Source organism: Hippopotamus amphibius, chromosome 5, assembly GCF_030028045.1.
Source record: "Hippopotamus amphibius kiboko isolate mHipAmp2 chromosome 5, mHipAmp2.hap2, whole genome shotgun sequence".
Taxonomy (NCBI): domain Eukaryota; kingdom Metazoa; phylum Chordata; class Mammalia; order Artiodactyla; family Hippopotamidae; genus Hippopotamus; species Hippopotamus amphibius.
Genome location: NC_080190.1, coordinates 68,086,170 through 68,112,254, shown reverse-complemented (window position 1 = coordinate 68,112,254; position 26,085 = coordinate 68,086,170). Strand labels below are relative to the sequence as shown.

At 36.1% G+C, this 26,085-nt stretch overlaps 1 protein-coding gene across 1 annotated transcript in view; it reads right to left on the bottom strand.

The window, feature by feature from the left end:
- The window catches only part of CTNNA3 (catenin alpha 3), a 1,725,716-nt gene that overhangs the window by 1,673,789 nt on the left and 25,842 nt on the right, over positions 1-26,085 (bottom strand). The window lies entirely within an intron of this gene.

Here is a 26,085-nt window from a genome sequence, read left to right as displayed (position 1 = left end):
GTAACACATCAGCCGTGAAGACTATTACCCAAATCACTAAGCCCACAAATTTGTATTAACTTGTTCACAGTCAATAATCACCCAGCAAGTATTTACTGAAGGTTCACAGAGATAAACAGTAAGAAACACATCTATCCTATACATAACTTAACCTATTAAAAATAAACTTATAGTCTACAGCAATGTGTGTTACTATCAATGCACAGACTTTTCCATTTAACTGTTACCTATTTTCTTCCAAAGTTTCCAATATTTGCAAGCTAAGAGAACATAAGAATCTGCCCCTGGAAAATATCGTAATATTCCCTATTGATACTCATGGAAACTAAAACAAAAAAAGAATTAGTATGTATTACTTTTACTTTAGCTTCTCTATTTATTATTTTAGATATAAGAGCAGCTAATTGTTTTCTTTTTAGTTGACTGGCTGGTTCTACGAATGGACTACAGATGGATAGATGAACGAGTGAAAGAATGAATGAATGAGGACACGTTTTCATGGTGTCTCTTTTATCCTGAATCAGTCCTTTAAAGACTCCTCTCAATCTCAGTGATTCTAGGAAAGAGGATTGTTCTTTTTCCTAAACCTGTGCCTCCAATCTCTAAGGGAAATCAGAATCTCAGGGTAGGGCCCATGTTCCCTCCCAACTCCTTCTCCTGAGAGTCTACCCCCATTCTCCTCCTACACTTTCTCAACTCCCACTGGTCTAGTTCCATAAAATCAGCATCTCTTTGCTCTTCAACCTCTCCCATTCTACTGGACCCTTCCCCTGGATCCATAAATCTGTTAGTGTACATATCCAAAGATAATTATGATGTCTTTGTGTACATGTAAGTGAAAAGATCAGTGCTTCACCAAGGCCTTTCCACACCATATACCTGATACATGTGCAGACAGAGAGACGCACAAACAAAACCACACTATAACAAAAAAAATCTTCCTTATTGGCTCTTATCTTGATGTAATCTAATTCTTAGATTAGTAATAAAAATTTTTTTCAGTAGAGGCAAATACTATAGAGCCTAGAAGTCTTGCTACTCTCCAAATATATGCCACATGGCTACACTCCACAATTCTCTTACTACAAAAATGGATATGTGAAGTATTCTTGAGAATAATAGGAACCTGCCAAAGATTGTCCCCAGTGATTCAACATAGAAATTTGTACACAGTCAAAATAGTGAATTTCAAATATGCTTATAATCAAATATACTCATAATATTTATAATTCCTTCATGTGTCTTCAGCAAAGTTTTATATTAAAAACAAAGATAAGTATGCTAAAAGTTTTAAAGGAAACAATTATGACAACTCTAATAATTTATGAAAGTATTTAAATACAATTACATACTCCAAAATTGACTATCCTATTAAAAACACTATCACTTTGTGTATAGTTTCAAAACATTTCGTAGTCAACTCAGGAAACTGATTTGGAAATGAAGGTAGTAATAGTCAGAAAACTGCAGAATTTTGCAAAGTTAAAGCAAGGTCAAAGTCTAACAAATTGTTACCAATATCTTGTAGCAATAACAATATGAACCCAAAACAAAAATCCTACTAGGGTGTGGGTATTATACCACAAGGCATTTGCATTTTATAATTCAAAAAATTTTAAGAGTTAAAAAGTACCTCCCAATCAATTCAAGGACACCTCCTACAGGATCCTTCATTTTAGCAAAATACTGGGCTTGGATGAATAGAAGTGAGATGCCAGTGATTACTTTTATAAAGTTCTTCCTTATGTTGAGTTCAAATCTGCCACTTTTTAATTTCTATCCAATAGAGACAGTTTTATAAAGTGGTAAAGGTACAGGTTTGGAGACAGGCAGACTAGATTAAAATCCCAGTTTTCAGAATCAAATGGAGGAAAACAAATCTCTTGACAGCAGTAATAGATGTCTCCAGGGATAGAGACATCTAATACTTTGTTCTCTTAAGACAGAACAAAGTACCCATGTGGATGCTTCCCTTCTCCCCAAGTTTTTTTTGTTCATAATGCCTGAATTTTCTTTACTCTATTTTATTCCTTGCTTTAAATTGAGCTTTTAGCAATTTTAATTTCCTCTAGTTTAGCAAGCATTTCATTTTTAAATGCAGTTAACTCTGAGAGGTCATGGGGGACACACATTCAATCATACTTAGGAAGAGTCCATGAGACCAAGGTGATGTATCCTCCCAGAGCCCAGGTGTACCCTTTCTGACACCCTCAGGGTATCCAGTACCCCCAACTCTGTGTTCAATCAGCCCAGTTCCTGCCTATGTCAGCAATCCATCTTTCCAAGAATGAATGACAACATGCCCATCCCTATACCTGAGAGATAGCCAAGAGGCAGCTGTTTGCTGATGAGTCTGTATAGAGCTTGGACATGCAAGCTGGGCTGTCCACTTGCATGTACCCAAGGCCTCTCAAGTGCAAGATAGAGCCAGAAGTGGAAAGGAAAGGAGGCTAACCATCAAGGTCAGGGGTGAGCTCCCCATTCACCACCTCATTCTAATAAGACATGTCAAGGAATACAAGAATTCTGTATCCAGATCTATACCTTCCAGGTCATTTTGAAGGTATATTTCTCAAGGTAGATAGATAGGCGGATAGAACCTACTCCAGCAGCTTGTTAGCTTGGTTTGCAGCTTTTACATATGTAAGTATGGTATGCAGGCCTCCATTTATACTTTTACTCTGCTCACTACAAATGTTAAGGACAGCAAAAAGGAACGAAATTTGTAGAGACGTGGATGGACCTAGAGACTGTCATACAGAGTGAAGTGAGTCAGAAAGAGAAAAACAAATAACGTACATTAACACATATATGCGGAATATAGAAAAATGGTACAAATCAACCAGTTTGCAAGGCAGAAATAGAGACACAGATGTAGAGAACAAACATATGGACACCAAGTGGGGAAAGCGGGGAGGGTTGGGGGGCAATGAATTGGGAGATTGGGATTGCCATAGATACATTACTAATAAGAAAAAAATACCAAATTGTACACTTTAAACATATGCAGTTTACTGTATGTCAATTGTATCTCAATAAAAGTTCTTAAAGGAGAAAAAAAAAAAAACTGTTACAGACAGGCCTGCCCAAACTTTCTAGCACTCCATATCACCAAGTTCTTTCTTTTTGGTCAGATTTGCTCTTTCATTGTTTCCTCAATCTTCTAAGACATGCAGTTGACACAGAGGTAGGGTAAAAAGTCATCAGTTCTTCCACTTTAGGAGAAGACTTCCAAGCTTCTACAACAAACTTACTTCTCTTTTTCTCTCTTTTTCCTCCTCATTCAAATGCTCTCTGTTATTACTTTTTCTTTAAGTTTATAGGTTTCCATGCAAGAGTGCTTATTTACTATATGTATATTTGCTTGCTCTTTTTATAAGAATTATTTTTGTGAGCATTCACATTACATTCATGAGAAAACAAATAAGTAAATAAACAATTTAAGTACTCAGAAAACACAACAAAATTCATGATGTATTGATATCTATGAGATTGTACTTAATTTGCCTTTTTCCATGTACCTGTGTTTATTATTTATTCATTATTGATCCTCTCTCATGCAATTTTCTCCAAATAATCACTATGCATCACCTCTATTAACATGCTTCTTTCTATGCCCTATTATCATAACATTAACACACACACACATACATATGTGTGTGTACACATTCACATGCCTTTAATGGTTTTATGTGGGAATAGGTTTCTTTTCTTCAAGTTTACAGTGCTTTGATCTTGTCAACAAATCTTCTACCAAAAGTATCTTTGAGCTTCATGAGATCCATTCTGGATCTCATTTAGTGAACTATAAAGGGGAAATATTTTTAGTAGGTCTCAATCCCCACCATTATCACAAAGGTTAATATTACCTGATACTCTATACTTCCAAAATATCAGAAGAAAGGGTGAGCACCTAATGAAGGTTTCCAAGTACTGAAAGAGTGTCATAAAAGAGAGCATTTATTTTAATTATCATTAAAAATTTATCTTGAGTATATAACAAAACTTTGTAGGCCTCACTCTCCCCTAATGGCATCCCTCAGAAGAGTTAGCATAATGTGGTTAGGAATAATGTGAAGGATTGGAACCAAATGTTAATTGACAAAAAAAATCATCTAAATCATAATAAACAGGTTTAAGTAAAGAAAAGGAAAATAGAGCACAGGGGATTTGCTGCATAATATTATCCCAGTCGATTTTATATAATTCAGTCTTAGCTAGAGTTAAATAAAATGGAAAGAAGACAACTATAACAAAAAATTTCCACTATAATCTCTATACACACTTATTTTCCAAGCCCACCTCCATCCCCAACCAAATCCCCACATCCGTGCTTCCAATGCAATCACTTACTGGACTGTTTGGCCTGCCAAGAAAGAAATACATACATCTTTTACTCACTTGGTGAACAAAAGAATCTTAGGTTTGTCAGAGTCAAAAAAATCAAGCAATTGCCCAACAGCTGAGTTTCTTTCTTTCCAGATGTTCTTCTTACACTTTACAAATACTTTCCCTGTGTTTATTAAGATCAATAATCTGTGTAAGCTCTTCTACCTCTCCTTTTGGTCAGCTATAAGACCTAAGTGGTATGAGATCAGAGGCACCCCTATACTATAGGGAACCATTCATTTATTCACTAATTCAACTTATATTTATTGTTTCTACTTTGTGCCAGTCATGGGAAGGGAGAGAGCATAAACAATAAACCTAATAAAGGTAAAATTGTTTAGTACATTAGAAAATGACATGCTATCAAAAAAAGAAAAAGTAAAACAGAGTAAGTGACAGAAAGTTGGGAGCAGACTGCAATATTAAATAAGATCAAGATTAGCCTCACTGAGAAGGGTACATTTGAGCAAAGACTTGAAGAGATGAGGAAATTAGCCACGCAGATACCTGGGAGAAGAGTGTTCTAGGCAAAGATAACAGCTGGAGAAATAACCTTACGTCAGGAGAGTGTTGTCATGTTTGCAGAACAGCAAGGAGGCCAGTGTGTAAGTGGGGTGGAGTGGGCTACAAAAAGCATAGTAAGAGAGAAGGTCAGAATGGTAATGGAGTTGGAGGCGGGGTTTGGGGCCTACAGATCATACCAAGCCCCATGAGATATACTGCAGGGGTTTGAGCACTAGAGAAACATGATCTGCTTTATATTTTGAAAGGATCACTCTGGCAAATAAAATAAAGTATTGGGGGCAAAGGCAAAAGTACGGACACTATTGGGAGGCTTCTGCAGTGATCCAGATGAGAGGGAATAATGGCTTAGATCTGAGTGGTGGCAGCAGAAGTGGACAGAAGTGGTTAGACTGTAGATATATTGTGAGCCAACAGGAATTCCTGACAGACTGACCATAGGATAAAAAGAATGCAAGATATTTTTAAGCTTTTTCCTGAAGTAACTGGAAGGATGGAGTTGCCATTAACTGAGGTATGGATTGCTGCAGAGAAGGATCAGGAAGATGAAGAGCCCAGTTTGGGACACGGTAAATTTCAGATGCATATTAGACACCCAAGCAAAGATGTTAAGTAGGCAGTTGGATATATGAAAGCAGAGTTTGGGAGAGAAGTCTAGAATGAAAATACAAATACAAAAATAAAGGTGGATAGAATGAGACAACCAAGGAAGAAGACAGGTCAGAGTCAAAGGACTATTGTGAATGAACGGAAACATAGGCAGTGGTACTCAGAGGTTTGTAGAATTTAGATTTGCCTTTGAGTGAACTAGTAAAATATGGCTCTTCTGGGCAGACCAATTAGAAAAAGGGTAAACATAGCCCTGTAGGTATTAGCAGGAAGGCCTCCTGTTTGTATAGCAGAGGGAGGGCTAGATTTCAGCTCCACTGAGCCCCTCAGCAGGACAATACGCAGCAGCCAGTGTGAGACACACTACTGTTTCCCTACTCCCACTGTCTGCTAAAGGATTCCTAAATTCTCCTACATTTCATCACCATGGGATCTCAGTAATTAAGAGCTATGGCTTTGAAGCTGGACTGTCTGGGTGAGAATCTAGGCTCTGTTTCCTGCTCACTGGTGACTTTGGACAAGCTAGTAACCCTCCCTAAACATCAGTTTTCTCATCTGTAAAATGAGAATAATAAAAGTACCCTCTTCAAAAGGATCTTGAAGATTAAAATTAAAAATCCATATAAAAGTTACAACTTAGCCTATGCCTCAGACACCTAGTAAGGGCTCAACAAATATTAATTGATATTATTATCCCCTTTTCAACAGGAAAGCAGAATCTACTTGACTACATTTAGGTTAAACATATCTCTTTCATCTATAGAGCTTGTAAGATGACCTCGTTACCCCTGTTCTAATAACACACCTTTTATGTTATTTTATAAAATGTCAGTTCACACTAAAAGCTTACTGTATTTCCCAATGACACACATTTTCAAATTTTCAGGAAGGAAGAAAGGACAAAAACGCCCCATGGTTATTCTGTGTAGCAATGCCTTTCAACTTAAAGACATTTTGTACCATATAAAATTATACCAGAATGGAGATCCTATCTCATATAAGCCCAGCATAAAGGTTACCTACCTGTTATTTAAAAAGTCAAAGAACTAAATTAGTCCAATTGAAATCTAAGAAGATAATCTAGTATGTGAAACCTGAAAGAAGCTTTCACTGAATCACCCAGAACAAGAATAACCTTCAACTATAAGCATCAAGTTTTAAGCAACCAGGGCAGAGGTAACATGCCCTTCATACACACCTTGAAAGTGACAGTGGCTTTTGTTGCTGCAACTCCAGTGGGCCTATGGGTCAGTTCCGCTCCATAATATTATAAGACAGCTCAAATATATGTGAATTCTCCTAAGGTCTGGTATTTTTAAAAAGCAGAGAACAAAAAAGAGAATAGTGAAAGAAGTAGAATTCTTATCAACCTCAATTTGAAGCCAAAATTCCCATTTCTTCTTTGTTCTCTGATTACCTGGAAATAAATAAGAGCCTGCTTATCATAATAGAGAAAACAAAATCAAAGTCTTTGAAAACACTACATTGATTTTTCTATAAATCTATTAATATACTTGGGGAAACCAATAGTATATAACTGTTTTGAGCACTTCAGCTTCTTCTCTGCCTCCTGAGTTTCCATTCTTCCATATTCACTGAAGAGAGATTTTAAAGTCTATGCCAGAATCTTCAATCTAACCATCCAAGTTCACTATTTTACCTCTACTTTTTAAAATTTTCTCCAAGAACTCTGGCTATATACCTATTAACCCTATTTAACTTTTCTCATCTCACATGTTTAGTATACTTTCTATAGTAAATAAAAGAAAGACTTTCTCCTCTGGCTTCAAAATACCGCTTTCTACCCTTCTACCCTAACCACTCTTTCCCAGTATCTTTTGCTAGCTCCTCCTTATCTACTAACTCCTGTTAAGTAGGGGTCTTACCCCAGGTTCCATCCCTTACACCCTATTTTCTGCTCCACGTTATATTGTTCTTTCAGAACAATCTCATCTTAGAGTTTCAATTCAACTTAGAGCCTCTGATTCAACAGTCTAGACCTGTCACCTGAGCTTCAGAGCCCCCAAATCCACTGTTCACTGGGCCATCTCACAGGCACCTCAAAACTGAACTCCATGATCTCTTCCTCAAAACCTATTGCCACCATCTTCAGTTCTGATCTAAATTAATGACATTGCCCACATAGTGGGCAACTGCACCCAACCCAGTATCTTAAATGTCATCCCAGAATATCTTCTTTCACTCTGCCTCTCTCATCACATCAGATTAGTGGAAAAGTCACATAGCTTCTACTCCCTTAATTCTTCTTATATTGGCCATTGCTTCTCCATTTGCATTAGTACTTCCTTAGTTCAATCCCTGGTTAGAGTTATTTAAACTTTGCAATGATACCCTAACTGGTCTCCCTTCTAGTTTTTCACAATCTCCAATTCACCCTCCAAACTATTCCCCAAGTGATCTCTGTAATATAAAATAAGATAATGTTACACCAACCCCCTGCTTGAAACCCTCAATGATTCTTCATCTGGACACAATAAAGTTCAGGCTCCACTGAATGGCCTGGGGCAATTTGCCCTATGTCTCCAGCTTTTTCTTCCTCTTTGAGATACCTCTTCCCTGTACTCCATCCATGCTAAAGAATTTGAAATTCTCTAAATGGACCATACTCTTTCATTCCCCTAAACTTTTATTCACTCCCTCTGCCTGGAGTACTCCTCCCCAGTAGCCACTCAACAAATACTTGCTCATCTTTCAACCTCAAAATAATCCTCTTTACATCTTAATAAACACACACACACATAAGCACATACACACTCATGGTAGAAGTAAGCAATGCTTTACTCTGTACCCTATAAATGAATCATCATCACCATCTTACCATCTCCTGGGATTAATATATGGTAGAATAAATGCATGTTGATGTCACTTCCTTCCATCAAAACTAATGGAAGACAGAAAAACTCAAAATTAAAACTTCTATTTTCAAAGAAACTTGTCATTACTCCAAATTACAAATAAAGAAATACAACGAAATCTTGACTAAATTTTTTTAAAACGAAAGTGAAAGTCTATACACACCTCGACAGGAAATAATTTTTTCTAAATGTGCCATGACCCTGAAATTTCTGTCCAAGTTTCTTTGATTAGAATATTTGATTAGAGAATTAACATGTAGGGCATGGATAGGTACAGTAATCAAAGGGAGAGCTCCCTATTTGAAAGACACAGTTTGAGACTGCAGAATCACAAAAGTGATAGGTCAGGATTAGTATGATGACATGCCATTTCTATCTGTGACTAAGCCCACACAGCCAAGGGAATGGCTAGAGGTCAAGCAGAGTAAAGGAAAGAAGGGATGTTGAATCATCAACTCACAGTGCTGATAGTCTGTGACTTTACCATGAAGCATATTGAGTTTTGGAGCACCAAACAATGAAAGGAAAATTCATAGGAGCTAAAAAATAACAACTTGGGTGAGGAAGTAAAAATTGCCAACAACCTCAACTCACTCCAACCCAAGCCCTGATCCTCCCTACACTGTTCTTCAATAAATGTCTGGTGGTATATAAATATCAGTAATGGGAACACTAAATAAAAAGTGCAAAAAAAAAAAAGAGAGAGAAAAAGAAAGGACCAAAAAATGCACATGAATAAGGATTAATGAAGGAAAGAGAGGAAGAGCTCAGTGAAATAGTTATATGTGGACCCAAATACACACACATACACATACAAATACACACAAATATGTATACAATATGTCCTCTTTTAAAAAGAACTCAAAGAAGAGTTACAAGATTCAAAAAAGAGATAAAAGATCATAGGGAATAAAATTAAGATAGAAGAACTCAAAAAATAAATGGAAGCAAAAAATAAAACTCTACAAAGATAAAAGTAACATTAGAAGCATCCAATATACATGGACTAAGAGCACATTAGGAAAGATGATGGATAGACTAGCAAAATCATATGTCAAAAAAGAAAAAAAGGAAAAGCTCAAATACTCTTCTTTCCTCATTTTGCATAGCAAGGGATCAACAGATATTATTTAAAGCTGAATGCAATTTAAAATAATTTGTCATTCAAGGAAAAATATGCAAATATCCCTTAAGCAAATAAAAAGCTGCCAAGCTCATTCATAATCAGAGAAATGCAAATTAAAACTACACTGAGATATAGTTTCTCATCTCTCAGATTGGCAAATATCCAAATTTAGATAACAAACTCTGTTAGTAAAGCTATAGAGAATCAGACACTCTCATACATTGCATGTGGATATGCAAAACTTAGTCCCTATAGAGGGTAAATTTGTAATACATGTGTATATACATATATTTATATATATATATATATATATATATATTTGCCCTTTGACCCAGCAATCTCATTTCTAGAAATCTACTCCAAAAATAAAAACTATAACACAACATTGTAAATCAACTATACTTCAATTTAAAAAAATATTATGTCTCTCAGAAAAACTGTGAGAGTAATTATTAAAAAAAAATCTAATGTATGCCAAATGCAATTCACTGTAGCATTTTTTTAAAAAGAAGGAGAGAAAGGAAAGAAGGAAGGAAGGGAGGGAGGGAGGGAGGGTGGGAGGGAAGGGGCAACTAGGTATGGTATTTCCACACAAACAAATATTACCTAGCTGTAGAAAGGAGTGAGGAAGTTCTTTCTATATGCTACTATGGAGTGATTTTCCATAATAAAAAAAAAGCAAGGTTCAAAACCGTGTTTATAGTATACTACCTTTACATAAGAAAACTGTGACTGCAAAATTGCTTGCATTCTTGCTTATACTTCCAATAACAACAACCAAAAAAAAAAAAAAACCTGAAGGATAAACCAAAACCAAATTAAAATGGTTGTCCTCAGGATGAGGGAAAGAACAGAGTAAAGGAGACAGAGATGACTACTAGACTTCTCTGAATGTACACAGTTTTAGAGTTTTGACTTTGGAACCATGTAAATGTTTTGGGTAAGCAAAAAGCAATTAACTCAGAAATCAATCCCCCAAAATCAAAAGTAAACAAAGAAAATAAACCTTAACTATATTTCACATTAGCTTCATAACCACTGTCAACTACAATTGGCAGTCGCCATTGACACTTGCCATCTACCTCTACAAGGATTAAATCATGTGCTGCTGCAGCACTGATTTTCAACACCCCCCTGAAAGGAGTTCAGGGTGGAGGGCTGAAATGAGGCACTCTGTGCTCTGGGAAAAACTGGCAGAACAGGTCTTCAGATAATCTGATATTTTCAGGAGCCGATTTTATGAGCCCAATTCTTGTATCTACTCATATCTAGAAAAACACTAAAATCCTTCATTGTGACAACTGCTCCTCATGACTAGCAGAAACCTTCTGCTATAAAATATGTACCCAATTACATGTACTCCCCCTTCACCAAAACCACATATATACTGACCTCCCCCCCACCCCGCCTCTTTGGAGCAGTTTCTCAGAGCTATCTGGGATGCTGTCTACCAGGCTGCAGTGCTCATTTTGCCCCAAATAAGACTTAACTCGCAACCCTCATGTTGTACTTTTTTTTTTAAGTTGACACCACACAGAAATAATTTCAAGGAACTTCAAAACACAGTATTTTTTTTAAATAAGCTTTAAGAATATATTGTACAACACAGGGAATATAACCAATATTTTATAACTGTAAATGGGATATAACCTTTAAAAACTGTGAATTACAAAAATTATGAATCACCTGAAACTTATATAACACAGTGACACCAGTAAAAAAAATTAAATTTTTAAAAAGTTTTTTTTTAATCTAGAAACAATAAATGTTAGAGAGGGTGCAGAGAAAAGGGAACCCTCCTGCACTGTTGGTGGGAATGTAAATTGGTACAGCCACTATGGAAAACAGTATGGAGGTTCCTTAAAAAACTAAAAATAGAACTATCATCTGACCCAGCAATTCCACTACTGGACATATCCCCTGAGAAAACCATAATTCACAAAGAAACATGTACCACAATGTTCACTGCAGCACTATTACAATAGCCAGGACATGGAAGCAACCTAAATGCCCATCAACAGAGGAATGGATAAAGAAGATGTGGCACATATATACAATGGAATATTACTCAGCCATAAAAAGGAATGAGATTGAGATATTTGTAGTAAGGTGGATGGACCTAGAGTCTGTCATACAGAATGAAGTAAGCCAGAAAGAGAAAAACAAATACTGTATGCTAACTCATATATACAGAATCTAAAAAAAAAAAAATGATACTGATGAACCCAGTCACAGGGCAAGAATAAGGATGCAGAAGCAGAGAATGGACTGGAGGACATGGGGTTGGGGGGGGCGGGGGGCGAAAGGAAAGCTGGGATGAAGTGAGAGAGTAGCATAGACATATATACACTACCAACTGTAAAATAGATAGCTAGTGGGAAGTTGCTGTATAACAAAGGGAGATCAACTCGATGATGGGTGATGCCTTAGAGGGCCAGGACAGGGAGGGCAGGAGGGAGTCGCGGGAGGGAGGGGATATGGGGATATGTACAAATACAGCTGATTGACTATGGTGTACCTCAAAAGCTGGTACAAGAGTGTAAAGCAATTATATTCCAATAAAGAGCTTAAAAAAGAAAAAAAAAAGAATATGAAAAAGAGTATGTGTTTGGTATATATATATATAACTAAATCACTTTGCTGTACAATAGAAACTAACACAACATTGTAAATCAACTGTACATGAATAAAATTCACTTCAAAAAAAAGAAAAAAATGGGCTACAAGGATATATTGTACAGCACAGGGAATATAGCCAATATTTCATAACTACAAATGGAGTATAATCTATAAAAAATTTTGAATCACTGTGTTGTACACCTGAAACTATATAATACAGTATTGTAAATCAACTATACCTCAATATAAATAAGAAAAACAATACAAATATAAAATCAAAAAATTTAAATTAAAACCCTATAATCTTATTGTGAATTGGAAATATCAGTATGATCTCATTACACATTTTTCCCATCCTAAAAAATATCTATTTTCTAGCTCTGTTCAAAAAAAAAAATTGGGCAGCAGTGGCAATCTGGTGCATGGACTGTGTTCCCTAAATACTACTTTCCACTAAAAGGACCTAGGCTCCTCAGTGAAAAGGCTGATTGAAGATGTGGAGCAGGAAATGTACAAAATGAGCCTAGAACATCTTCTTGAGCTAGAAACCAAGGCTCACTTGGGTTTTGTCAAAAGGCTTAGTAAACAACTGAAAGGTGTTCTCAATGGCCAAAAATGGGAAGATTTGAGCATCAAAAGAATAAAAAATTACAATACACTGAAATATATCCAACATATAAAAATTTAAAAAAACCCAAAAACTCATTGGTCACCTTTCAAAAAACACCATCCTATTTTTCTGAAAATTGATAAATAATGGGAAATAATCAAGAATTTTCCTGATTTTCTGGTATGAACAATACTTTTGACTAATGAAATAATAAGGAAGAGTTCTTCTTTATAGAATGAACCCAACTGATAAAACTAATGAAAAATTATAGAATGATAAAGTAACCATTTACAACCCCTTGAAAAATAATAAACTAGACAATAATCACAAATATGAAGGCTAAAATCATTAGGCGACTGATTAAAAAGGAACTATGAGAATCAGGCTTACAAAGCATGAATGCACTGACCAATCTTAACATTATCAGAAGTGAGACAACCCAGACTCATGTAATAGACATAGTATTAAATGGACAATTGAATTTCAACAAAGGTGTCAAGGTAACTCAATGGGAAAAAAATAGTCTTTTCAACAAATGGTACCGAAATCATTAAGCATCCATGCATAAAACAAGAACCTTGGCCCTTTCTTCACATCATATACAAATATTTACTTGAAATGGATCATAGAGCTAAAGGTAAGACCTAAAGCTATTAAATTTCTCAGTGAAAACATAGGAGAAAATTTTTGTAACCTTGGGTTAGGCAAAGATTTCTCAGATACATCAAAAGCATGATCCATAAAAGAAAAAAAATCAATAAACTGCTTCAACAAAATTTAACACTTCTGCTCTTTGAAAGACCATGTTAAGCAAATGAAACGGCAGACCACAGATGAAGGATGAGAAGAAGCATTTTTAAAACCCATATATGATAAAGGACTTGTATCCAGAAAATATAAATAATCCTTAGAAATCAATAATCTTTCTTTAAAAAATTCAATTTTTTAAATGGGCAAAATATTTGAAAAGGCACTTTACCAAGAAGATGACAAAGAAGCTCATGAAAAATGCACATCACAAGTCACTAGAGAAATGCAAACTAAGGTCACAACATATACTGCTACACATTAACTAGAATGGCTAAAATTAAAAAGACTGCCAATACTAGAGCTAGCAAAGATGAGAAGCAACTGGATATCTCACACATTTGCTAGTGAAAATGAAAACTGATATAGCCACTTTACAAAACTGCTTGAAAATTTCTTAGGAAGTTAAACATACACCCATCCTATGACCCAGAAATTCCCCTCCTTAGATTTTTACCCAAGAGAAATAAAAGTATCTGTTCACATAGAGACCCATATGCAAATGTTTCATGGGGGCCTTATTCACAATAGTCAGAAACTGCAAACAACTCAAATTTCCATCAACAGGTGAATAAACAATTTGCGATACCATCATAGTCACATTACATAAGAAAAAAATGAACTATTGATACAGACAACATAAATATCTCACAAAAGCATCATGCTAAGTGATAGAGTCAGACAAAATTACACACTGTATGATTCCACTTATATGACATTCTTGAAAAGGCAAAAATATAGGGACCGGAAATAGATCAGTAGTTGTCAATGACTGAGAGATAAGGGAGAAGATAACTGTAGAGGACATAAGGAAACTTTTTGGATTGATTCAAATAGAAATGTGTTATTTGATTATGGTGATTATACAATTGTGTATAATTGTCAGAACTCATCAAATTGTTAACTTATAGAGAGTGAATTTAATGTATATAAATTTTTCCTAATAAATCTGACTTTTAAAAAATCTTTTCTGTTTATCTCTTTCCCCAGAGACACAGAAAATATTTCTAGATTACTTCATTTACTATATAATTACAGATTTCTACTGATATCCACTGGCTCTGAAGCTCTTTGAGTGGATCTCTCACTAGGATCTCTGAACTAATGTTTTCAAAACCGAATTCATTTTTCTTAAGTGTCCTAGACCACTCTGGTACATCACTCACTTTATCTAGTGCCTAAACCCTACTTAGCTTCTTAAGAATATCTGCTTCCCAGGTTTCAAACCTGTTTGTGCAGGTTATCCACAATGTCATCCCATGCAACTGATGTGTTATCTATCAAATTTATGATTTTTTCTGACAAGAAGTCTAAGTCAACCTGCATATGTGTTTATAAAAATAAGTTTTGAGCATTTTCTTTGATTTTGTAGTGCTGTATTTAAAAGATAATCATTTCTTATTGATTTTATTTTTAACAACAGAATAAAAAAAAAAAAGGACTTGCTAGGTAGCACAGTGGTTAAGAATCTGCCTGACAATGCAGGGGACACAGGTTTGATCCCTGCTCCAGGAAGATCCCACATGCCACAGAGCAACTAAGCCCGTGCACAACAACAATTGAGCCTGTGCTCTAGAGCCTGTGAGCCACAACTATCGAGCCCATGTGCCGCAACGACTGAAGCCCGCACTCCTAGAGCCCATGCTCCGCAACCAGAAGCCATGGCAACGAGAGGCCTACGCACCACAATGAAGAGTAGCCCCTACTCTCCACAACTAGAGAAAGCCTGTGTGCAGCAACGAAGACCCAACGCAGCCAATAAATTAATTAATTAATTAATTTTTTAAAAAAAGAATTTAAAAAAAGGAGCCAAATGATTGTCCTTGACTCATCATGTTAATTTAATATCTGAAGATATCACTGAAGATCCTTAGCAAAACTTTAACTGCTACACTTTTGTCCTTTTTCAATACTATTAGGTGAAAGCAGTGAGTTTCTAAGCTCGTTCACTTATACGAGCCAGGTTTAGCAGTGTGTGCGACACAGAGCCCAGAGTCTTCAACACAGTAGCTGGTTTTTAAGTATTTGAAAATCAAAGTATATTAAGAAGTCCTGCCTCTGAATTCCTTCCTAGCCAACAGCTTTTTTCCAAGTTAGACCGATCCAGTTAATTTTGACCTAACAGAAGTTGAAATTCAAATTAAATTTATCACCAAACTGAGTGAAAGAAAGGAAAGTAGTTAATCTCATTTATAACAACATATTCAGAAAAATTAAAAAATACCGGGACTAGATTCATAGATTCATACAAAATTGCCAAATATATTTTATTTTAAACATTGGCTTGATCATGTCTGTTCTAATATGTAGATATACGACCCTATTTAAAAAACTTCTTGTTGTTTCCAAAAAACTAAGCCTCTTTACTCTTTCTTCTGTATTAAGCAACAGATCAAATTTTATTCTGCTCCTAGAAAACCTAGAGCCACACTTATACCTACATAAATCAGCATGTGGGTTAAAAGAGCAGCAGTTCTCCACTTTTTTTTTTTTCACCAAAACACAAGTGACATTTAAAGTATATTTAATATTTACTGTTTATCATACTTTCCCTACTCTGGACAGCAACCCTTGGTAAGGGAGATAGCTAGTTTGCATGAAATTCCCCCATAAGATTTCTGTATATAACCCTATATTTTCTCTCCCATCAATCCATCATACACCAGTGTCATAAAACCATAGTCAAGAACTGCTGCAGCTCAGCCTTATTCCTGGCTTTGTTTTATATCTCATACTTATTTTTCTTTCTACTTTCACTTCACTTTTAATTTATCTCTTCTTGAATTTCATGTAGCCTTGTAAGTCACCTTAAATCCTTTCTAGAACAAGGTAAGGAATAAATAAATAATCATTCCATATATCTGCAAAAGCAGTCTCTTCTCATTTATCCTAGAGAAAACCTTAAAACTTTAACTCCTTGCAACCTCTTAACTATTCTCTACCATATTAAACATACAAGTATCAAAATCCACAAGTTCCTACTTTTTTGCCTTTATTAATTCTTTTTTAAAAATATTAAGGCTGCATACAGAAAATACAGGAAAAGTATCCATGTACAATTTAAGTTTAGAGGCCCATAATAGAAATTAAATTGTTTGCACAAAGAACCTGTTTGCTCCATAACTTTTATGTCTAAAGAATGTAAAGCTTCCAATGTCTTGTATACAGTTACTCAAATAGTAATAGCTCAGCTACACAGAAGGAGTTTTTAAATGCTTTGATATAAGACTACTATAGCTTGGGCACTGGCACACAAGAATTTGTTTTAGCACTATTTTTAAAGCCACTAATAAATACTTCAAATAGCAGAATTAAGCCTCTTCTCAACTGAGTCTGCCTCAATTGATGTGAAAGAAAAAGTATGTAAGAGAATCACATTTTTATTTGAAACTGAAATGCCTACTAATCTACTTGGAAAAGTAGATATTTATAAAGTTGGAGCTTCCATAAAGTAGTTTAGTGTTATTAAAAGGAAAATTCGTTATAAAAGTAATAAATGTATAACATAGTAGTTTCTATTCATCCCATTTTATAGAAATAATGTCCTTTAATTTCCCTCAAAGTTATCTAACCAAGTAACACATAATCTACACTGAGGATCTGCCTTATAACAAAGTTTGATTTTAAAAAGTTTGACACTTCACTCACCTACTGCAGGACAGAGTATTGCCCATATAGATACTAAACCAATTGTCTAAGCAATTTCTTGTGTTTAGAAATTCAGTGCCACTATTCTGGCTCACAATTTGGCTTATAATGCATTTGTAAGCAAACAGCCTGACAAGCACCCTAGTGTATTTCAGGATGACTGACAGGACAGGGTGGCTCAAACAGGAAAGGGGGATGGGTGCTCTTAAAGCAACACACCAGTGAAAGGCAACATTAAACAGTAGAATCAGATCAAAATTATATTTTTCAAGTTTGCAATGAAATAATGACATGTTGTCCAATACAAGCTGTTAAACAACTTTCGTGTCATCATGTGCCCCAAACACTGTAAATTCCAAAGTGACTTCAAGAATTTAAAATATAGAAAGAAAAAATTTAAAACAAACATGCTATATGATACTACCATGTACTTATCAAACTGCTAAATTACTTAAGAATATTCCAATTATTTTTAACAGAAATTAGTTCAGGGTACCCAGAGAAAAGCAGTTCTTATCTCACCTCTAGATATTTGCCAATCACTCTTACAACAGTAATTTAACTAATAAAAGTAATTTAAATAGCTTGGATTATTCAAAACTGTTATTGAAGATGGGGGCAGGAGATCTATGTATTTTGCCCTGCTGTGTTTCTTCCCTGTAACCTACTTCCATTGTTAAAAAATAAATCATTAGGTTAAGAAATTTCAATAATGGCTATTTCCATATTTTTCACTTGGAAAAATATTTATTTAAGTGATACACTGGCTTCATTCTTCACATTTATAATTTTTCCTGTATTATCTTACAATACACTGTTCAATACTTTTACATAACAAAAAAAAAACCATTCATTTTTAAACGCAATCCCACATTTAGCCAGCAGAGGGTATCACCTGATTCTGAAAGGCCACACACAGCATTGAGTCCAATGACATTTATTTTTATACTTGAGCTAGGAAATGGGGCACATCTCAACTTTCCCTATTAAATGTGTTTACAAATATCCCATTTTATTTGCCCATATAAATTTGACTCATAGAGCCCATATTAGTGTTTAGTACTTCTCATCTGCGACAAAGTCTACCATTATTTCTTCCTCTATCAATTCAGATGCATCAGAATTGGGTTCAATCATCAGAATGACTTTCCACAACCCTAGATTTTCTGGAACAAAAGCAAACAACAAAAACTCTGTATAAAGATTCCAAGCCCAATTAGAAAATCCAAAAACAAATTCCAAAAAATAAAAATAAAACTGCACTATAAAACAAAATAGTTTCTCTTCAAAATTTACATACGACACTTGTAAACTGTTTTATATTTTCTAATTGCCCTTTTTAATATTTGCTAACTGTCCATTATATATTAGGAACTATAAAGTAATTTTAGAAGATATGTTTCCTGTTATCACTGCATTATTTCTCATGAGCATGCAATGTTATGACTAACAAAGTTCTCATACAAGCTACAAATTCGTTATTTTACAACTTACACACTTCAATTTGGAAAAGCATGAACTTTGATTTTCCTGATTTACTCTAAAAATATTTTACTATCTAATTAGCTAAAATCATTAACTACGACAAATTTATCTTGACCAAAGATAAAAATTTTCCATGCTTCTCTAAAGCTATTATCACAAACATCAAGTCTACTGTTAACTAGGGCAAAAATAAAACAGATCTAAAGGCTCAGAGTTATCTCTCTTCTTATTCTCTCAGGCTTGCCACTAATGATATAGCCTTTACACTAAAGTATTGAATATTAAATTTTCCTACAAGAAAACAAATAATCAATTTCTTCCTCAGTTGTGATTATTCCTATTAAAATAGGAAATTATAGCCTATTTTTTTAAAGCTCTTTATTGGAATATAATTGCTTTACACTCTTGTACCAGTTTTTGAGGTATACCAAAGTCAATCAGCTGTACATATACACATATCCCCATATCCCCTCCCTCCTGCGACTCCCCCCCACCCTCTCCGTCCTGGCCCTCTATGGCATCATCCATGATCAAGTTGACCTCCATTTGTTATACAGCAACTTCCCACTGACTATCTATTTTACAGTTGGTAGTATATATATGTCTATGCTATTCTCTCACTTCATCCTGGCCTCCCCTTTGCCCCCCGCCCCTCCAACCCCATGTCCTCCAGTCCATTCTCTGCTTCTGCATCCTTATTCTTATCTTGTGACTGGGTTCATCAGTACCATTTTTTGTTTTTTCAGATTCCATATATATGAGTTAGCATACTATATTTGTTTCTCTCTTTCTGGCTTACTTCATTCTGTATGACAGACTCTAGGTCCATCCACCTCATTACATATAGCTCCATTCCATTCTTCTTTATAGCTGAGTAATATTCCATTGTATATATATGCCACAACTTCTTTATCCATTCATTTGTTGAAAGGCATTTAGGTTGCTTCCATGTCCTGGCTATTGTAAATAGTCCTGCAATGAAAATTACAATACATGTTTCTTTCTAGATTATGGTTTTCTCTGGGTATATGCCCAGGAGTGGGATTACTGGATCATATGGCAGTTCTACTTTCACTTCTTTAAGGAACCTCCAAACTGTTTTCCATAGCAGCTGTACCAATTTACATTCCCAGCAACAGTGCAGAAGTGTTCCCTTTTCTCCACACCCCCTCCAGCATTTATTGTTTCTGGATTTTTTGATAATGGCCATTCTGACCTGTGTGAGGTGATACCTCATCGTGGCTTTGACTTGCATTTCTCTGATGATTAGTGATGTTGAGCACCTTTTCATGTGTTTGTTATCCATCTGTATATATTCTTTGGTGAAATGTCTATTTAGGTCTTCCACCCATTTGTGGATTGGGTTATTTGCTTTTTTGGTATTAAGCTGCACAAACTGCTTGTATATTTTGGAGATGTCCGTTGCTTCGCTGGCAAGTATTTTCTCCCATTCTATCTTGTTTATGGTTTATTTTGCTGTGCTAAAGCTTTTAAGCTTCATTAGGTCCCATTTGTTTATTCTTGATTTTATTTCCATCATTTTAGGAGGTGGGTCAAAAAGGATCTTGCTTTGATGTATGTCACAGAGGGTTCTGCCTATGTTTTCTTCTAGGAGTTTTATAGTGTCTGGCCTTACATTTAAGTCTTTAATCCATTTGGAGTTTATTTTTGGGTATGATATTAGGAAGTGTTCTAATTTCATTCTTTTACATGTTGCTGTCCAGTTTTCCCAGCACCACTTATTGAAGAGGCTGTCTTTTTTCCTTGTTTATTCTTGCCTCCTTTGTCAAAGATAAAGTGCCCATATGTGCTTGGGCTTACCTCTGAGTTCTCTATTCTGTTCCATTGATCTTCCTTTCTATTTTTGTGCCAGTACCATACTGTCTTGATTGCTGTGGCCTTGTAGTATAGTCTGAAGTCAGGAAGCCTAATTCCACCAACTCCAGCTTTCCTTCTCAAGATTGCTTTGCCTATTTGGGGTCTTTTGCGTTTCCATACAAATCGTAAGATTTCTTGTTCCAGTTCTGTGAAAAATGCCATTGGTGATTTGATAGGGATTGCGTTGAATCTGTAAATTGCTCTGGGTAGTATAGTCATTTTCACTATGTTGATTCTTCCAATCCAAGAACATGGTATATCCCTCCATCTGTTTCTGTCATCTTTGATTTCTTTCATCAGTGTCAAAATTTTCTGCATACATATCTTTTGCCTCTTTAGGCAGGTTTATTCCTAGGTATTTTATTCTTTTTGTTGCAATGGTAAATGGGAGAGTTTCCTTAATTTCTCTTTCTGCTCTTTCATTGTTAGTGTATAGGAATGCAAGAGATTTCTGCACATTAATTTTGTATTCTGCTACTTTACTAAATTCATTAATTAGTACTAGCAGTTTTCTGGTACAGTCATTAGGGTTTTCTATGTATAATATCATGTCATCTGCAAAGAGTGACAATTTTACTTCTTCTTTTCCAATTTGGATTCCTTTTATTTCTTTTTCTTCTCTGATTGCTGTGGCTAAAACTTCCAAAACTATGTTGAATAATAAGGGTGAGAGTGGACACCCTTGTCTTGTTCCTGTTCTTAGAGGGAATTCTTCCAGTTTTTCACCATTGAGAATGATGTTGGCTTTTGGTTTCTCATATATGACTTTTCTTATGTTGAGGTAATTTCCTTCTATGCCCATTTCCTGGAAAGTTTTTATCATAAGTGGATGTTGAATTTTGTCAAAAGCTTTTTCTGCATCTATTGAGATTATCATATGGTTTTAATCCTTCAATTTGTTGATATGATGTATCACGTTGATTGATTTCCGTATATTGAAGACTCCTTGCATTCCAGGGATAAACCCCACTTGATCATGGTGTATGATCTTCTTAACGTGCTGTTGGATTCTGCTTGCTAGTATTTTGTTGAGGATTTTTGCATTTGTATTCATCAGTGATATTGGTCTGTAATTTTCTTTTTTTGTTACATCTTTGCCTGGTTTTGGTATCAGGGTGATGGTGGCCTCGCTGAATGAGTTTGGGAGTGTTCCGCCTTCTGCTCTATTTTGGAAGAGTTTGAGAAGGATAGATGTTAGCTCTTCTCCAAATGTTTGATAGAATTCGCCTGGGAATCCATCTGGCCCTGGGCTTTTGTTTGTTGGGAGATTTTTAATCACAGTCTCAATTTCCATACTTGTGATTGGACTGTTCACATTTTCTCTTTCTTCCTGGTTCAGTCTTGGAAGATTGTACTTTTCTAAGAATGTATCCATTTCTTCCAGCTTATCCAATTTATTGGCATATAGTTGCTTGTAGTAGTCTCTCATGATCTTTTGTATTTCTGTGGTGTCCATTGTTACTTCTCCTTTTTCATTTCTAATTCTGTTGATTTGTGTCTTCTCCCTTTTTTCTTGATGAGTCTGGCTAATGGTTTATCAATTTTGTTTATCTTCTCGAATCAGCTTTTAGTTTCATTAATCTTTGCTATTGTTTCCTTCCTTTCTTTTTCATTTATTTCTAATCTGATCTTTATGATTTCTTTCCTTCTGCTCCCTTTGGGGTTCTTTGTTCTTCTTTCTCTAATTGTTTTAGGTGTAAGGTTAGGTTGTTAATTCGAGATTTTTCTTTTTCTTGAGGTAGGACTGTATTGCTATAAGCTTCCCTCTTAGAACTGCTTTTGCTGCGTCCCATAGGTTTTGGGTTCTTGTGTTTTCATTGTCATTTGTTTCTAGATATTTTTTGATTTCCTCTTTGATTTCTTTAGTGATTTCTTGGTTGTTTAATAGTGTGTTGTTTAGCCTCCATGTGTTTATATTTTTTGCAGTTTTTTTCCTGTAATTGATATCTAGTCTCATGGAGTTGTGGTCAGAGAATATGCTTGGTATGATTTCAGTTTTCTTGAATTTACCGAGGCTTGATTTGTGACCCAAGATGTGATCTATCCTGGAAAATGTTCTGTGTGCACTTGAGAAGAAAGTGTATTCTGTCGTTTTTGGATGGAAAGTCCTATAAATATCAATTAAGTCAAGATGGTCTAATGTTTCATTTAAAGCTTGTGTGTCCTTATTTATTTTCTGTTTGGATGATCTGTCCATTGATGTAAGTGGGGTGTAAAGTCTCCTACTATTATTGTGTTACTGTCGATTTCCCCTTTTACGGCTGTTAGCATTTGCCTTATGTATTGAGATGCTCCTATGTTGGGTGCACAGATATTTACAATTGTTTTATGTTCTTCTTGGATGGATCCCTTGATCATTATGTAGTGTTCTTCCTTGTCTCTTTTAATAGTCTTTACCTTAAAGTCTAATTTGTCTGATATGAGTATTGCTACTCCAGCTTTCTTTTGACTTCCATTTGCATGGGATATCTTTTTCCATCCCTTTACTTTCAGTCTATATGTGTCCCTTGGCCTGAAGTGGGTTTCTTGTAGGCAGCATATGTAAGGGTCTTGTTTTTGTATCCATTCAGCCAGTCTGTGTCTTTTGGTTGGAGCATTTAATCCAGTTACATTTAAGGTGATTACTGACATGTGTGTGTCTATTCCCATTTTCTTAATTGTTTTGGGTTTGTTTTTGTAGGTGTTTTCCTTCTCTTGTGTTTCCTACTTAGAAAAGTTCCTTTAGCAATTGCTGTAAGGCTGGTTTGGTGGTGCTGAATTCTCTTAACTTTTGCTTGTCTGGAAAGCTTTTGATTTCTCCCTCAAATCTGAATGAGATTCTTGCTGGGTAGAGTATTCTTGGCTCTAGGTTTTTCTCTTTCAGGACTTTCAGTATATCCTGCCATTCCCTTCTGGCCTGCAGAGTTTCTGTAGAAAGGTCAGCTGTTATCCTGATGGGTTTTCCCTTATATGTTGTTTGTTGCTTTCCTCTTGCTGCTTTTAATATTTTTTCTTTGTGTTTAATTGTCATTAGTTTGATTAATATGTGCCTTGGTGTATTTCTCCTTGGGTATATTCCGTGTGGGACTCTCTGTGCTTCTTGGACTTGGTTAATTATTTCCTTTCCCATGTTGGGGGAGTTTTCCACTATAACCTCTTCAAATATTTTCTCAGAGCCTTTCTTTTTTTCTTCTTCTTCTGGGATGCCTATGATTCGAATGTTGGTGCACTTAATGTTATCACCAAGGTCTCTGAGACTGTCTTCTATTCTTTTTATTCTTTTTTCTTTTTCCTGCTCTGTGGCAGTTACTTCCCCCTTTCTATCTTCCAGCTCATTTATTTGTTCTTCTGCCTCAGTTATTCTGCTGTTTATACCATCTAGAGTATTTTTAATTTCAGTTATTTTGTTGTCCATTGCTGTTTGTTTGTTCTTTAGTTCTTATGAGTCCTTATTAACTGTTTCTTGTATTTTCTGTATTTTGTTATCGAGATTTTGTATCATTTTTAGTATCATTACTCTGAATTCTTTTTCAGGCATTTTTCCTATTTCCTCTTCATTTATTTGGTCTTGTGGGGCGGTTTTCTGCTCCTTTGCCTGCATGGTGTTTCTTTGTTTTCTCATGGTAGTCCAAACTTCAGAAGTTGCTTGTCACGGCAATAAAGGGGTTTAAAGAAGACTGTCCAAGCCCCAGACTAATGGCAGAGTGTTGTGTGAAACAAATACTAAGTCAAGGAAATACATACATGTATAAGACTCACAAATACTGAATCCAATAGAACTTAAGGCACTAGAAAGACCTGACAGAAGAACCCCAGTATGCTATCAGACATTCAAAGAGAAAACCAACAGGAATTCAAAACCAAAACAGAACAAAACAGAAATAAAAGCAAAAACAAACAAACTGGCAAACAAATAACACCACACACACACAAACACAAATCCAGGGAGATATTGAAAGCTAGGATCAAATATAATAAAGAGCTAGAGTACCATCAGACAGACTGAAGATTCTCAGAAAGAAATCAGACAATTATACTAAGAACTAAGATAAAGACAAAAACCTAATAATAAATACCAAAGCAATGTGTCATCTGGAGAATAAAGCAAGGAGGCTCAGCAGACTGATAGTATTGCTTATAAGTATATTAAGATAAAATAAACTAAAAAAAGATAGAAGACAGGGCAACAGAAGAGTGTATTATGACTGGAAATATGAAAATAAAAAGAAAGAAATAGAAATGTATAAAAGAGATGAAAGTCAGCACTACAAAAAACTTAGCTAGAAGTAGAAATATATAAAAAGGCTCAAAATAAAAATAGAAGAAAAAATAGCATAAAAAGAATATGTTATAAAATGTGTAGGTCCCTTAGGACTAAGATCGTAATTAAAAAAAAAAAAAAAAAAAAAAAAAAACTAGAGACTGACCCCAGAATGGATCAGTTCAATAGAATTAATACTAATATTTCTGTTTCCTTGAGGTCTCAGCTGTAAGTGTCCTTCTACCCACCTTGGGTTTTTTGTATTACACTGCGACCAGCAGAGCTTCTTTTATTGTTCATCTGGTGTGTGGGGAGAGAGGGTACAATAGTGGCTCCTTCCACTGGGAGTGAGTGAGCAGTGGCACACTGTCTGGGTCACAGCGGTTCAGTCGGGCATGGAGGTGCCTGTTGCAGAGGGACACTAGTGGCTCAGGTGTAAACAGAATTTCTCAGAGTTGGGCCACTCTGCGGAGCTTTTGGCTCTAGGCTGCAGGCACTCTAAGCCAGCCCCACCCAAGGGCCTTTGCTATCCCTGAGCGCATTAGCTTGGCCCACAAGGGTCCTTCCTATGTCCCTCACAGGCAGGAGAGAGAGGCTACGCCCACGGCTCCTCCCCCCGCTTGGGAGTCAGCAGTATCCAGCCACCACTATGGCCTCACGGCTCTCTGCGGTAGGCACCCTTCACTGCAGACCTCTTCCCTCCTGTCCTCTTGGTCCATCTCCCCACTGCCAACAATGTTTCTCACCCTGAACCAGTTCTCCGGTTCCCACGCTCCCGCTCCCAGACCCCCTGCTCAGCTGTGAATGGACGTCTCAGTCCAGGCACGCTGAGCTGTGATGCAGACCTTCCATGTGTTTCTCACTCCCTCCCATCTGCCACAGCTCAGCTGCTTCACCCTCCTTGGACCGTCATAAATGCCTCCCCACTGACCCAAGGATACTCCCCATTGGAGAAGGGGCTTCCCCGTCAAATAAGGGATGTTTCCCCGAATTCAGCAATCTCCCCTCTGTCTCAGATCTCCCCACCCTAGGGTGTGGGACCCGTCCCTTTCCTTTATTCTCCTCCTCTTTCTCTTTTTTTTTTCTTTCCTCCCGCTGTCCTACATGGTTATGTCAGGATCTTTGCGGTCCTCTCTGGTATCCGAGGTTGTTTGCTGGTGTTCAGCTGTTTCCTTGCGGGAACTATTGCGTCTTTTGGTGTATTCCTAATGCATCTGTGAAGAGGGATGCACTCCACGTCCTTCTATTTCACCACCATCTTTCTTCCAGCTTCCTT